Raw genomic sequence first — 16,459 nt, 5'->3', positions numbered from 1 at the left:
ATAAAGGGGAATGCACTGTAAAGGGGCGCTCTGATATAAAGGGGAATGCACTGTAAAGGGGCACTGTGATATAAAGGGGCACTGTGATATAAAGGGGAATGGTGATATAAAGGGGCGCTGTGATATAAAGAGGAATGCACTGTAAAGGGGCGCTGTGATATAAAGGGGCACTGTGATATAAAGGGGAATGCACTGTAAAGGGGCACTGTGATATAAAGGGTAATGGTGATATAAAGGGGCACTGTGATATAAAGGGTAATGGTGATATAAAGGGGCACTGTGATATAAAGGGGAATGTCTGGGCCTATTTTTTGCCCTAGTCCAGGCCTGTTACACACATGTACACACATATATTCCTCGACATACACAGCCATTCACCTCTATGACAGAGGTGCTCCCTGGAGTTTTTGATGCCAAGTATATGTTATGCCCTTATGTTGGTATATATATATATATATATATATATATATATATATATATATATATATATATATATATATATATATATATATCCAGAAGCTGAAAAAAATTGTCTAGAGTTACTAAAAAAACATAATATTGAAAAAAAAAAAGAAATTTGCACTTCTGAAAACAAGGGAAGTTTACGCAACAAAAACATGACTGTGCTGTGACTGCAGTCTTCTGAATATCTTCCCTATGGAATTCTATGGAATTCTGTGTGTAGGAAATAAAACTGAACCCCTCCCCCTGCTCTGGGTATTGCTGAGGCTCATTGGATTCTTGGTTATAAAACTTACCGCCCGAGTGAAATATTAACAGAGTATTTTTACCGAGAACCAGAAGGCAAACTCTTCACTTGTCCCTCCCGCAGCATTTATCTCTCACCGCCCTTCGGCTCACGTTTGGCGCCGTCATCGCCGCGCTCAGCTGGTTGGCTGGTTTGAATGTCCACTGACTTCCGTGATTGGGCGAGCCCGGCAGGCATTGCGCGGCTGGTTTGAAATCTCTTCAGTCTCGGAGAGGTCGGCTGTGAGGAGGAAGCTGTTCTCTGGTAATGGCGGGGTGTGGGGGGGGGAAGGATTGGGGTGTACAGGGAGGGGTGGGTGCTCTTATTTCGGGGCCCGTGTTCTAGAATAGCTGTGTGTTCTCCGGGTTCCATTGTTCTGTCTGATAATTCCAGTGTCACCAGGAAGCCCTCTGCTTCTCCCGGGCACCACCCTGGGGCTTGTAATATAAGATGAGCTACTTCCCCCGTGTGGCGTCCAGCACGCATGTCTGTAGTATGGCATGCTGGGACTTCTAGTTCTCCAGCCATGTGTGTAGCTTACAATGTGCTTGTGCAATCTCCATCAGACTGACCATACACTGTGTGTGCTTCATTCTTCCCTAGGAGCTGCCTCATCTATCCAACCAGGCAGATCTAAAGGAGGTTGTGTGCAATCAGATTGTATGATGATCTCAATGCTGTAGTATGTGCTCTCACCTTTTCTTTCTTTTTATGTGCCCGATGCAGTGTTGTGCCATAGGCCTCATGCACCCGGGTGTAAAATAAATGGCGCCACTGAGAGCGCCTGAGGTAGAGTTGTCACCTCATCCCGTTAAACCCCGAACACCTTTTGTATTACATGGGTTCTGCGGCTAATTAAATGCAGATAAGGCGCCAAGTGTGTTTAATTGCCACCTTAATCGGCCTCAGAACCCGTGTAATCAATGTGTTCGGATTTAAAGGGATGAGGTGGCAGCCCCAGCCAGTGTAGTGACATTTTGCTCCCCATTTTAGAATGCTCTGGAAGTGGCCTTGTGGCCAGAAATTTTGCGCTGCGCATGTGTGATGCGTTTCAAACACTTGTGATTCGTTCCAAACGATTTGTGACAGTACAGATCAGTGAAACCGTCAGATACTGTCACGGAAGTGACATTACTGACACTGGGCTATGCGTTCCAAGACTAATACTTCCCCCTGTTACCTAGTGTCTCCAGAACTACCCGCTGTCCCTGTACAACCCAAAGCAACCTGTGGTGTTAGGTTCTGCATTGCTGGGACTTGTAGTGCCTATCCAGAGCAACCTGTGGTGATGGATCCTGCAATGCTGGGGCTTGTAGTGCATATGATAGATACTATCCCAGCATTGCAGGATCTCATAGGCACTACAAGTCCCAGCAATGCAGAACTTAACACCACAGGTTGCTTTGGGTTGTATAGGGACAGCTGGTAGTTCTGGAGACACTAAGTAACAGGGGAAATATTAGTCTTGGAACGCATAGCCCAGTGTTTGTATTGTCTGTAATGTCACTTTCTTGACATCTGACGGCTTCACTGGTCTGTATTGTCACAAATCGTTTGGAACGCATGGCCTATGCGCAGTGTGAAATTTCTGTCCGCAACGTCACTTCCGGAGCATTCAACGATGGGGAGCAAAATATGACACACCGGTTCACACTTTGAATCGGCTTAGAGGTGCCAACATTCTGCATCCCTGGGCAGAGTGTCCTTATGTTAATGTTGCTGACTTTAAAGTGTAAAGTTGTGTGGTTTAACAAACATGTTATACTTGCTTACCTCCCCTGTGCAAGGGTTTTGCAGGCTCCCCCTTTTCTAGGGTTCCCTGGCGACGCTCCTGGCACCGCACCGAGTGCCCCCATGGACGGCCACTTTTCATGGGTTCATTTGTGCATGCATGCTCCCGAGCCCATTGACACAGACAGCAGGACTCGGCTCCTGCGTAACTGGATTTGATTGTCAGCAGCAGGAACCAATGGCTCCTGCTTCTATCAATCTATCCAATGAGGACCCGACACAGTGGCTGGAGCTGATGGGCCCTTCCTGACAGGCCGTTTTTTGCGTTATGGCACCAAATTACTTCAACTGACAATTGACACTGTACCCAAATAAAATTTTAAAAAATATTTTTACCCCACAAAGCTTTCTTTTGGTGGTATATGGTCATCTCTGCGGTTTTTATTTTTTGCGCTATAAACAGACTGACAATTTTGAAAAAACAAACATATTTTTTTTTTTTTCTGCTGTAAAATGCACCCAATTAAAAAAATAAATCAAATTTATAAATCAATTTAGGCCAATGTTTTCTGCTAAAAATTCCAATAAGCGTATATTGATAAGTTTGTGCAAAAGTTGGTGTCTACAAACTATGGAATATTCATATATAATTTTTAATTTTTTTTCTAGTAATAGTGGCGATCAGCGACTGGTAGTGGAGCTGCAATATTGCGGCGGACAAATCGGACATTTAACTGACCCCTTCTGGGAACCAGTGACACTAATGCAGTGATCGACACAACAATATGCACTCTCTTTACTAATGACGCTGGCTAGGAAGGGGTTAACATCAGGGGCAATCAATGGGTTAAATGTATGCCTAGTTTGTCCTTACTCACTGGGGGAAATGCTTTGGCTAGGGGAAGGCAAAGGTCGGTGTTCCTCTTTAGCAGAAACACGGAATCAAAGCCTTCCCTGCTGACAGAACAACAGTCTGCCTTGTTTACATGGGCATACTTTGATTCTGCTTGTGCCCCAAATGATCGGCAGGTCCATCGGACCTTCTGATTGGCTCCTGCTGTGATTGGACTTGCCGCAGTAAGTGTGTGGTTAAGCAGGCCATAGATGGTGCGATTTTCTTTCCGGCAACCACAATTTGCAGGGACAAATTCCTGCGCAGTCATTATGTTTTCTTGGTGAGGAGGCTGTCCCAGCCAGGAGAACAGTTGTTGTTGCAAGAGGTCAGCCCCTGGCAATCACATTTAAAATCCGACTTAATGGTTGTACCCAAGTTGATCCAATCAGCCTGCCCATAGATGGATTAAATCTCGTCCGGTTCAGCAGGGATTAAAATAAAATAAATAAAATCTATGGGCGGCTTTACCAATCCAGGGATCCAGCGCCGTTCTTCACTAGTCTCCAGGTTGTCGGTGTCTTTAGTGTGGAAAGCCAACTGTGATGGCTTGCGGCTTCACAGCCAGCATCTTACTGCGCATGCCTGAGTCATGCTGTGCTTTGTGAATGGTTCCGCAGCCTTCTGGGATGTGTGACGTGTCCCAGAAAGTTGTGGGTGTAGGAGGTTGGGGATCGAACTTCAGCTTGGATCGCCTAGACCAGTGATGGTGAACCTAGATGTTTTTGAACTACATTTCCCATGATGCTACGCTACACTGCAGAGTGCATGAGCGTCATGGAAAATGTAGTTCCAAAACATCTGGGATACCAAGGTTCATCACTGGCCTAGACTATCTGCTCGTAAAGTGAGAGCGGGTACCTGTCCTAGCTAAATTAGGCTTAGAATGTGGTTTAGGGTTTTGGCTATACTTGGACCTTAAAGAGGCTGCGTGTACAATGTAATTTTATAGCTTTAGTTTAGAGCGGGAATTCGGGAGTATAAAAAAAAAACCTAAAAACCCCAAACCTAAGATCAGATTGGCATTTCCAGTGTAATTTGTAACTGCACGGTTATGCGTGTAAATTTTTATTCTGGTGACTAGAATAAATTAATCCAGCCAATAGAATGAGTTGTGTCTAAATGCGCCCCATGCACGCACAACAGTTCTTTCTCATATCGTCTTCCAGGACAGCCTTTGAGATATAGGGCTCCTCCCTCCGGGACAGGAAACACGTCAAGCCAATCAAATATAAAAGGTGTGGTCCTCCAGGCCCTCAGTTTTTGTGTTTCCTGCCGGACGGGAAGGAGCACGTTGGAACTGGTAAGGGGAGCTCCTTCTCAGGGGTTGGTCCTGGGGGAGCACCTGGTGGACCTGACCCTTAGCACCCCTCGGTCTGTTAGAAGGGAGGAGAGGGTAGCTATCAGTCCCCGCTGCCATTTAAACGTTCGGAGAGAACGGGACCCCGATGGGCGGCAATCTCCCCCCTCTGTAGCGCTAACCGCTCGTACCTGGTCGGTCGGATGGCGGACGAGAGACGTTCGTTTCACCGGCTGGCGTTCGGGTACTGTGAGCGGTGCGTTCGTAAGGAACGCACGGCGTCGGGGCGGAGTCTTTGCGTTCCGGCATCCGGAAGTGGGAGAGACGCACTTCCGCCGGATTCGCGTCATCCGGGGGCGCCGCAGGACCTGTTCCAGTCCTTTGGGCGCGGCGGTGTGACTACAGGGTTGCCTGGAGCGGTGTGAAGGCTCAGAGAGACTGAGTGAGACACAGGAACCATGGAGAGTGCAGTTGTGCAGGTGGACTCCGGTTCAACAGGCTCCAGTACCTCTCAGGTAAGCTTGGTGAGGGCAGACCAGGACTTACACTGGGGGGTGGAGGGGTCACTCTGACCTTAGTACCTTCCCGGGGTGGAGAACTTGCTGGTGAAGGGGGGCACTTCCTAGGCAGACCCTAGAAGCATAGTGGTGTGGTCAGGGGTGGTATTGTAATGGGACTCTGTTTTTTCGTTGTTTTTTAGGTTAAACAGGACAGAGCCCAGATACCTTTGCCCAGAAGGAAATGTGCCGTGTGCGGGGCTAAGTTAGGCACCGGTTGGGAGAAGCCGCTTTGCCCGGATTGTGTCAGTAGCCTGGTGAAAGAGGACTCGGTGGCAGCTTGTCACAATGTTTTGGCGTCCGTAAAGGATGAGATAGCATCCACCTTCCAGTCATTTAAAAGTATGATGGATAGGGTGCAGGGTCCTTCTGTCTCTTTACCCAGGGCCGTGAGTATGCCTTCCTTATCCGAACCAAGTCAGGAGGAGGAGGTGGATAGGGAGAGGTTACTTAGGTCATTAGCCTCCTCTAGGACAGAGTCTACTTCTGAGTCAGAGGGGGAGGAAGAGTCCATTAGATCAGCCAGATACAAGCTGTCTTTGGACGATGTGGGTGACCTCCTCAAGGCTATATATGACACTTTGGAGATCAGGGAAGAACAGGTCCAGCTTTCAAAACACGACATGATGTATCAGGGGTCGAGTGTGATGAAAGACAGGGTATTCCCCGTCCATAAATCGCTAGTTGAGGTGATTCTGCTGGAGTGGGAACAACCGGAAAAAAGGCCATTTTTTTTCAGGTAGCCTTAGAAGGAGGTTCCCTTTTGAGACGGATGCGGTACATCCCTGGAACAAGGTTCCCAAATTGGATGCTCCCTTGGCTAAAGTCTCTAAGAAGACAGATTTGGCCTTTGATGATATGGGTTCACTCAGGGATCCTATGGATAAGAAGGGAGATGTGCTGCTTAAGAGAGCCTGGGATGCCTCTTCCATTGGGCTTAAACCAGCCTTAGCAGCTACCTGTGTGGCCAGAAACTTAGAGTGTTGGCTTACACAGTTACAATCGCATATTTCTGCTGTTGAAGTCTTTTCCGCTACTGTTCAAGGCTGTGGGGTTTTTGGCCGATGCCTCTGCAGAATCAGTCAAATTGGCTGCTAGATCTGCAGCACTAGTGAACGCTGCCAGAAGGGCCGTTTGGCTTAAAACCTGGTCAGGGGACGCGGCTTCAAAATTGAAGTTCTGTGGATTACCCTTTTCAGGGGACCATTTGTTCGGACCCGGCCTGCAAGAGGCGTTAGAGTGCACGCAGGATAGGAAGAAAGCTTTCCCAGAAAGGAAAAAGAGACCTGAAGGGAAATGCCTTTTTTGAGGCCCTAGGCAGCAGAACCTGCAGGAAAGGGAGGTTCGCCCCAAAAAGAATTGGACGGGTCACAAGGGAAGGGGTAGAGGAGGAATCTTATTCAATCCTCCTCAACCCTCCCCTAAAACCCAGTGACTCCTGCGTCCCGGTGGGAGGAAGACTGGGGAAGTTCCTCCCACAATGGGATGCTTCAACCGAAAGTCCGTTCATTCGAGATGTAATAAGGAACGGCTACAGGTTGGAGTTTGGTTCAGTTCCCCTCCCAAATTTTCAAGTAACAAGGTTACCAAGGGACCAAGAGAAGGCAGAGGCTCTGGGTCTTCTTCTGGGGGATCTGGTGGACCAAGAAGTACTGGTGCAGGTGCCTCAGGAGGAACGGGGCTTGGGGGTTTACTCCCACGTATTCGTGGTAAAGAAACCTTCGGGAAAGTTCAGGCTAATACTGAATCTCCGCCCCCTGAACAGATTCATAAAATACAAACAGTTCCGGATGGAGTCAATCTTCTCGGTAACCAAGTTCCTGTTTCAGGGCTGTCACATGGCCACCGTGGATCTCAGGGATGCATATTTGCAAATCCCGATTCATCTGGAATCTCAGAGATTTCTCAGGTTGGCGGTGAGGTTGAACACGGGTGTGTTACACCTCCAGTTTCGAGCTCTCCCCTTCGGGCTTTCAGCCTCACCAAGAATCTTTACAAAGGTTCTGGCAGAGGCACTGGCCACATTAAGGCTCAAGGCTATAACAGTGATTCCATATCTGGACGATCTACTGTTCATAGCCCAGTCAGCCCAACAGCTGCAGAAGGATGTACAGGAGGCCTTGGGTTTCCTGTGCTCACTGGGGTGGCTAATAAACCAGGAAAAATCCCAGTTGACCCCCTCACAGGAGGTCCTGTATTTAGAATACAGGATTTCTTCGGTGGAGATGAGGGTATTTCTTCCTGCGGAGAAGATCAGCAAGCTAGAACAGGCGGTAGCCCAACTTCAATCAGGTCGGGAAGCCCAGATCAGGGAGGTTATGAGAGTCCTCGGGTTGATGACATCATGCTTTCCAGCGGTGGCCTGGGCAAGGCATCATTAGCGTCCTTTACAGAAACTCATGCTCCGTTATTGGGATGGCAGGCAGCAGAGCCTGGATCAGGTTATGCCCCTATCCTCGGCAGTCAGGAGGTCTCTGTGGTGGTGGCAGGCCCAGGTCAACCTAGACGGGGGTCTTCCCTGGTCCCCACAAGCTACGGTGGTGGTCACGACCGATGCCAGTGCGCTGGGGTGGGGTGCCCACCTAGAGGGAATCTTAGCCCAAGGTACCTGGTCGAATCTAGAGACAGGTCGTTCCTCAAACCAGAAGAAGCTTCTGGCGGTTTGGAAGGCTATAGAAGCCTTCCAGTCTTAGTTACAGGGCAGGGACCTGCAAGTTCGTTCAGACAATGTGGCAGCAGTAGCCTACCTGAACAAGCAAGGGGGAACCAAAAGCCCTGCGCTGCAGGTAATTGCGGACAGAATCTTCTGCTGGGCAGAGAAGAACTTGTCTTCAATATCAGCCATTCACCTGAAGGGAACTCAGAATTTTCTGGCCGACTTTCTCAGTCGCCAGAAGATAGGTCAGGACGAGTGGTCCCTCAACAAGGAAGTGTTCGAGGAGATTGTGTCATGCTGGGGAAGGCCAGAAATAGACCTATTTGCAACAGGAAGGTGACGCAATTTTTTTCGGTTCACCCACAGGATCGGGCCAGGGGGATAGACGCCCTTGCCAATCCATGGCTGTTCGGCCTGTGTTATGCCTTTCCTCCTGTAAGGATGGTGGTGGAGGTCCTGCAGAAGTTCTGATCGGAAGCTACGGACCTCATTTTAGTGGCTCCTTTTTGGCCAAGGAGACCCTGGTTTGCCAGCATAAAGAGATTGGCTGTTCATCCTCCGCTGTTTCTACCAGTTAGGGAGGATTTACTTTCCCAGGGGCCGATCCTGTATCCTCAGATAGAGGCTCAAGCTTGCGGCCTGGTATCTGAGGAACAGATCTTAAGATCACAGGGTTTCTCAGAAAGAGTGGTTAAGACCTTGTTAGAATGCCGTAAACCAGTTACTAGGGCAATTTACGCCAAGGTAGGAAAGAGGTTTAATTCCTGGTTGCGAGAACAGGGGATTGAAAGTCCTGGGGTCCCAGCAGTCCTAGATTTTCTACAAGCAGGGGTAGAGCTGGGCCTATCTATCAGCACTCTAAAGGTACAGGTGGCGGCCTTAAGTGTTTTCCTTCAGTCCTCCCTTCAGCAGAATCCATTTGTCAGGAACATCTTCAAGGCTTTATCTAGATCCAGGCCTGTGAGACTGAAGACCTGTCCTACTTGGGATTTGGCCTTGGTTCTTAGGGCTTTGACCCAAGATCCATTTGAACCATTAGAGGGAGCATCACTTAAGTGGATGGTACTAAAGACTGTATTTTTGATAGCGATCACGTCAGCTAGGAGGGTCAGTGATCTGCAGGCGCTCTCGGTCAGAGAGCCATTTCTGTTAATTTTAGAGGACAGGGTAGTACTTAAGACTGACCCTAGTTTTCTTCCTAAAGTTGTGTCCACTTTTCATAGGACACAGGATATTTTACCAACATTTTTCTCAACCTCAGGCGAGGACGAGGTGAGATCTTTAAGTTTGTTAGACGTCAGGAGAAGTCTATTAATTTTTTTTTTGAAGCCACTAGGGCAGTGATGGCGAACCTTGGCACTCCAGATGTTTTGGAACTACAATTCCCAGGATACTCATCTACACTGCAGAGTGCATGAGCATCATGGGAAATGTAGTTCCAAAACATCTGGGGTGTCAAGGTTCGCCATCACTGCACTAGGGTCTTCAGGAAGTCACTCACTTTTTGTTAATTTTTCGGGCGCCCGCAAGGGCTGCAAGGCGTCCAAATCGTCTATCGCCAGGTGGATACGAATGGCGATAGTTAAAGCCTATGAGTTAGAGGGGAAGCAGGCACCCTTAGTGAAGGCACACTCTACAAGGGCGGTTTCCGCATCGTGGGCAGAGAGGGCTGGAGCCTCTCCGGAGGAGATCTGCAAAGCAGCAACGTGGTCCAGCTACTCAACGTTTGCAAGACATTACCGTCTGGATTTATGGTCTGATAAAGAGCAGACTTTTGGACGTAAGGTCCTCCAGGCAGTGGTCCCGCCCTGACAAGGTGAGCTCCTTGCTTATCATCTCAAAGGCTGTCCTGGAAGACGATATGAGAAAACCGGTAACTCTTTTTCTAGGAGTCTTCCAGGACAGCCTGGTTTCCCACCCAAAGTTGTTTAAGTTGGACTAAGTGGTGAGGATGTGTACTAACGTGATTGTTAGTGTGTTATGTCTTTCAGAGCCTTCCGGCGGTTCTTGGGGTAAAACTGAGGAGGGCCTGGAGGACCACACCTTTTATTTGATTGGCTTGACGTGTTTCCTGTCCCGGAGGGAGGAGCCCTATATCTCAAAGGCTGTCCTGGAAGACTCCTAGAAAGAGTTACCGGTAAGTCTAACTCCGTTTTTTTTTTTTCGCTGTTCACGGCGCACTGGGCGCGCCGCAGTTAATGGCGATATGCCGCGAGTGCCGGCTCCCTGCGGGAGTGACGTTATCGCGGCTCTGACGAATGACAGTGCCGGAGCAGCGAAACCCACAGAGAAGATGGAGGCTCCGGACTACAGGGGACAGCGGTGACTCAATTATGCTTTACCTTTGCAGGGAATCGGAGGAAGTAAACCCATCAGGGTTTACTTCCTCTTTAATGTTACAATAGCTTTAAGAAGGAACTTAAAGTGGTGATTTCCTGAGTATCTTCCAAATGCACACACTTGCATATCCAATGAATCCAGCCTTGTCTCGCTGCAATGTGTCCTGCACTACCATCTTTTTTGCTTGTTGTGTTGGGAGCTGTATCTTCCTGCAGCTCCCAACCTGATAATGCACAGTAGCATATGTACAGTGTGCTGTGCCACTCAACACCAGGGTGGCTGTATGTTGGCAGATGTCAGACTGACTTTTCACCATCTATTTAGTTTATTTCTGTACCGCTGGGATCTCCCGAAACTTCAAGTGACTTTAAGGGTTCGTTTGCTATTTAAAAAAAATAATCATACTTGCCTCCACTGTGCAGCTTGTTTTGCACAGAGTGGCCCTAAACCTGCTCTTCTGGTGCCCCCCAGCAGCTCTTGTGGCTCGTTGCATCAAATGACATCTTAGGAGAACCGCTATCCTCCTGAGGGGGTTACCTTTTGGGCACGCTCCTGAGTCAAGCATTCGGTGTCCATAGCTGCCGAATGCATGACTCTGCCCCCGGCGCCCACGTCATTGGATTTGATAGCAGCTGGAGCCAATGGCTGCTATCTATCCAATCAAGAGCTGAGAACCCCAGCCAGAGAGAAGTGGGGTCAAGTACCAGGGCTCATGTAAGTAAAATGGGGGGGGGGGGGGGGGGGTTGCCGGTCACTGCCAGGGGTTTTTCCTCTTTCGTTCATTGACTGACACGGCACCTTTTAATCTTGAGCTATAACCCCCTCACTTTGCTTCCAGCAGCTCAGTTTCTTTCTGCCTAGTGTAGAAGGACCTGGCTCCCTGTGGGGACCATTGGTCTTCAGGGTTTATTTTTATATTTTCTGCTTTTTGATTCCTGTGATCTACAATCAACGGCCGTGCTGGGTGACGGCTGGATAATATAGATCCTGGTAGTCTCCCCAGCCTGGCCATTGCGCGTGAGCAGACCCTAGCTACGTGCTGGGTCAGCCATGACATGCCCCGTCTGGTCTAGGGGCATCCGGTGAGCTATATGACCAGGCTACTGCTGTCCGAGTCAGTGTGCTGTGGCCGACAGCCACCTTGTACTCCTCGGATGATGGGTCTGTCCGTAGAATGGGTCCAGAAGTCCCTGCCAGAGGGGTAAGTATGGTTCCACCTGTTTCGGCAGGATTGAGCAGCTGGTCATTTCCCTGTGAGGTCAACCAGGGGGTCTCGCTCTCCCTTTCTTCTCTCCCTGTCCCTTCCCCCTCCTTGCCATGCTATGGACCGCTGTGTGACTGGGCATAGGGGGTGCAGTCTGGCGCTTCTTCTCCAGACATCCCTGTTATTGCAACCGGCTCACCTGCGGTGTCTATGGACGCTTTGTTGGCGGTCCTGGAGTCCTTTGTTGCCAGGGTGGAAGCGGCGTGCGGGTGCAAGGAGGGTAAAAACCGCCCCCTCCCCCCACTGTCTTCTCGGGGAAAGCTCTGATTCAGACTCAAGCCCGCTGTGACAGGCAGCCCCTGTTCTGATGTGTCGGAGGATGCGGACCAGGACCGTTCGGACAGCAAAGATGACTCTGGGCCAGTGCAGGAAATAGCGCTTGTAGGCGCACTTATCACAGTAGTGCGGGATACCCTAAAGATAGAGGATACGGTGGGGGCATCTGCAGAGGTGTCTGTCCCTTTTGGGTCCCGTAAGCCGGCCTGCACTGCTAAGGTGTTTCCCTGCCTAATTTATTTTGATACGTTTATTTAGGAGTGGGGAAGCCCTCAGCGGGCCTCTTCAGTCCCGAGACGGATGTTGGTGCATTACCCCTTTGAGAAGAGTTTCCTGAAAAAATTGACATCTCTGGTTGTTGACCACCCCCTCCCCCTGGTATCCAGGTTAAATAAGTTAACCACGATTTCTGTGGAATGGACTCCTGCCTTCAAGGACCCGGCCGACAGAAGGGCCGATGCGGTTGCCTGGTCCATGTTTACATAGTTACATAGTTAGTCAGGTTGAAAAAAGACACAAGTCCATCCAGTTCAACCTTAAAAACAAATAAATAAAATAAAAAATAATCGTACAATCCAAATACCCAATTTTATGCCCACAATTGATCCAGAGGAAGGCGAAAAAAAAAAACCCCCAACAGAGCATGCTCCAATTTGCTACAGCAGGGGAAAAAAATTCCTTCCTGACCCCCCCCCCCCCCCCCCAAGAGGCGATCGGATTTTCCCTGGATCAACTTTACCTATGTTAGTACCCAGTTATATTATGTACATTCAGGAAAGTATCCAGACCTTTCTTAAAGCAATCTTCTGAGCTGGCCAGAACCACCTCTGGCGGGAGTCTATTCCACATTTTCACAGCTCTAACTGTGAAGAAACCTTTCCGTACTTGAAGATGAAATCTCTTTTCCTCTAGACGTAAAGAGTGCCCCCTTGTCCTCTGGGTTGACTGTACAGAGAACAACTCAACACCAAGTTCACTATATGGACCCCTAATATATTTGAACATGTTGATCATATCCCCCCTTATTCTCCTCTTCTCAAGAGTGAATAAATTCAGTTCCTCTAATCTTTCCTCATAGCTGAGTTCCTCCATGCCTCTTATCAGTTTGGTTGCCCTTCTCTGCACTTTCTCCAGTTCCCCGATATCCTTTTTGAGAACTGGTGTCCAAAACTGAACTGCATATTCCAGGTGAGGTCTTACTAATGATTTGAACAGGGGCAAAATTATATCTCTCTGGAGTCCATACCTCTCTTAATACAAGAAAGGACTTTGCTCGCTTTGGAAACAGCAGCTTGGCATTGCATGCTATTGAGCTTATGATCTACCAAAACCCCCAGATCCTTCTCCACTATGGATCCCCCCAGTTGTACTCCCCCTAGCATGTATGATGCATGCATATTCTTAGCCCCCAAGTGCATAACTTTACATTTCTCAACATTAAACCTCATCTGCCACATAGTCGCCCAATTAGACAGTGTATTGAGGTCGGCTTGTAAATTGGAGACATCCTGTAAGGAGGTTATTCCACTGCATATCTTGGTGTCATCTGCAAAGACAGAAATGTTACTTTTGATCCCAGACCCAATATCATTTATAAAGATGTTAAAAAGTAAGGGTCCCAGCACTGAACCTTGGGGTACACCACTGATAACCTTAGACCATTCAGAGTAAGAATCATTAATCACTACTCTCTGAATTCTGTCTTTTAGACAATTTTCTATCCATTTACAAACTGATCTTTCCAAACCTGTAGACTTTACCTTACACATGAGCCGTGTGTGGGGAACTGTATCGAACGCTTTTGCAAAATCCAAGTATACCACGTCCACCGACACCCCTCTGTCCAAGGTTTTACTTACCACCTCATAAAAAGAAATCAGATTTGTCTGACAACTTCTGTCTTTCATGAATCCATGTTGTCTGTTGCTTAAAGTGTTTTTGTTCAGCAAGAACTCGTCTATGTGGTCTTTTATTAAACGCTCCAGTATCTTCCCAGCTATAGAAGTTAAGCTAACAGGTCTATAGTTACTTGGTAAAGACTTTGATCCCTTTTTTAAATATAGGCACCACGTTCGCCCTGCGCCAATCCAGTGGGACTATTCCCATCGAGTCCCTAAAAATTTGATACAATGGCTCTGAAATTACAGAGCTCAATTCTTTTAGGATCCGTGGGTGGATGCCATCAGGGCCAGGTTCTTTATCCACCTTTATTCTGTCTAAATATTTCTGGACCATGGTCCAGATGGTGGGGTCAGCATTGCGGCCAGTGTTGACCATGGCCCTGGTGTCAGACGCTTACTGAATGGGCTATATCACTGCACCGCGAGTTGGAGAAGCAACAGGTTTCCCTGGTCTGCGTGGAACTGGCTATATAGATATGTCTATGATGCAGCCCTAGATATGGCCCTCTGCTTTATAGAGCCTCAGTATCAGCTGTGGTACTACCTTGCCTGATTTGGCTTAAATGCTGGTCTGTGGGCCAGACTTCTAAGTAGGGGTGCAACAGATCAAAAAACCCACGGATCAGATCGTTCCTTAGATCAGAGTCACGGATTGAATCCTTTTTAGGATCAGCAAAATCCTGTGAAAATTCTCCCCCACTGTAGTATCCACATCTTCCCCACTGTAGTATCCGCTGGGTATGGCTGAGCATGGATGGATGTGACTGCAATTGTCAGAGCAGCACTGTGGACAGTACAGATCCAGCCCACAGCATAGCTTCTATCCGATCTCTCCCTCCACTGTAGAGAGGAGAGAGGAACCCACATTACATGCCAGCTTGTTTACAAGTGATCTCTGTCATTTGACAGAGTGATCACATTGTAAACGGCCACCGGGTGTACCGAGATGGCCACCGCTTTGTAGCTAGGCCGCGGGCTTTTGTAAGACGAGGCAGCAGAACACTCCAGATCGTGGGGTGTGCCGATCCAAACAGGTTGACCCGTTTGGATCACGGATCGGTGACAATCCATTGCACCCCTACTTCTAAGAAAGCGCTAGCGGATTTGCCCTTCCAGGGGGAGAGGCTATCTGGAGCCTCGCTGGATGACATTATTAAGAAATGTTCCCGGGGTGGGGGCGGGGGAGAGTACTTTGCTCCCACGATCCAGAAAGGGTAAGGAGCCGCACCATAGGCAAGGGACCTCCCTTTTCTGCTCAGAAGCAGATTTTTCGTCCACCAGGGTCAGCAGGTAAGCAGTCCGATGAGGTGCCCGCTGAGGGACAAAAGCATCCCTGGTTGCGCAAGCCTGTGAGCAAATCTGTTGCCGTATGAAGGTTTACCGCTGCCCGACTCTTGGGCGGGGGGTTGCCTTTGGGAGTTTTCAGCTCGGACCTCCCTTCTTTCCGACCAGTGGGTCTGCGAACTGGTTTCCTCAGGTTACAAGATTGTTTTGGACTACTGAAACAGATTTCTTTTTTTTTTTTTTCTCCTCTCCAACCTTCATCTTCCGGCTCATCGGGAGGCCGTGTTTGGGGCTGTGCAGGGTGATGGTATCTGTACCGATGCCGAAAAGGTTTCAGGGTTTTTAGTCCCCAAAGAAGGAAGGGGTCCGTCCGGTCCTGGGTCTCAACGGCTTCATGAAAGTACAAAGGTTCAGGATGGACTCAGTTCATTCTGTGGTCGCTGCACTCCATCAGGGGGTTTTGTTGATGTCTTTGGACATCAAGGACACGTACTTGCATGTCCCCATATGCATCAGAGGTTTCTATCATTTGCAGTCGGGGATGAGCACTATCAGTTTGTAGCTCTGCCTTTTTTAGCCTAGCAACGGCACCAAGGGTCTTTACCAAGGTGCTAGCCCCAATTCTGGGTTACCTGGGCGACCTCCTCCTGAGAGCAGCTTCCGCCTCAGAATTAAGAGGATGTGGCGATCACCATTCAGATTCTCCAGAAGTCGGTGTTGGTGCCGATTCAACGCCTGGAGTAGCTGGGCTTGATTCTGGACTCCTCAGAGGCGAGTCTTTATTTCTCCCCTCAGTCAAGCTGCAGACTCTTCAATCTGCAGTGAAGTTGTTGGTGTCCCGCAGGTGGTCGTCGCTGCATTTTTACATGCAGGCTCTGGGCCTCATGGTAGCCAATTTCAAGGTGGTACCGTATGCTCGGCGGTATACATTCCTGGTGTAGAAAACTGGCAGGTGGACTACCTAAGTCGTTAGATGCTGGACCAGGGGGAATGGTCGCTGCATCCGGCTGTATTTCGGCTCCTTTGGCTGAGGTGGGGCACACCAGATGTGGATCTCTTGGCCTCTCGGGTCAATCGGAAGGTACTGAGGTTTGTGGCCAGGGCAAGAGACCCCTGGGCGGACATGACAGACGTGTTGGTGGCTCCATGGGGAATTATCAGCTGAGTTATACACACCCCCCACCCTGTCTGCTACGCAGAGGGGATTCCGGTAATTCTGATTGGCCTCGATGTCCTTGGAACGCCGACTTGCTCAGAATGGTGGCAGATGTTCCTTGGCCGCTGCCGATGCAGAAGGACCTTCTGTCGCAAGTTCCAATACTTCAACCTGCTTTACCTTCGCTGGTTTTAGCGGCATGGCTGTTGAACACCAGGTGCCAAGGGACCGAGGACTTTCGGATTCGGTGATCTCCACTATGCTGAGGGCACGGAAGTCCTCTTCTTCTCGGAAAATTTATCACACATGGAAGGCCTACATCTCCATATGTGAGGAGATGGGGTGAAGTCCGCG

At 49.0% G+C, this 16,459-nt stretch overlaps 1 protein-coding gene across 2 annotated transcripts in view; it reads left to right on the top strand.

Annotated features, from left to right (window-relative positions):
- The first annotated feature begins 888 nt into the window (after positions 1 to 888).
- Positions 889 to 16,459, top strand: part of CDK1 (cyclin dependent kinase 1) — a 37,300-nt gene continuing 21,729 nt past the window's right edge. The window contains exon 1 of one of the 2 annotated variants that reach the window (XM_077454068.1): positions 889 to 1,012. The gene's annotated coding sequence lies outside the window, so the exon portion shown is untranslated. Of the gene's footprint in view, positions 1,013 to 9,884; positions 10,022 to 16,459 lie in introns of those variants that run through there. The other variant, XM_077454069.1, reaches the window with a different exon arrangement.

Source organism: Lithobates pipiens, unplaced genomic scaffold (assembly GCF_037356315.1).
Source record: "Lithobates pipiens isolate NorthernLeopardFrog02 unplaced genomic scaffold, aLitPip1_a1.2 Scaffold_25, whole genome shotgun sequence".
In the NCBI taxonomy this organism is placed as follows: domain Eukaryota; kingdom Metazoa; phylum Chordata; class Amphibia; order Anura; family Ranidae; genus Lithobates; species Lithobates pipiens.
The sequence above is the reverse complement of the archived record's forward strand: the minus strand, read 5'-3'. Positions and strand labels throughout refer to the sequence as shown.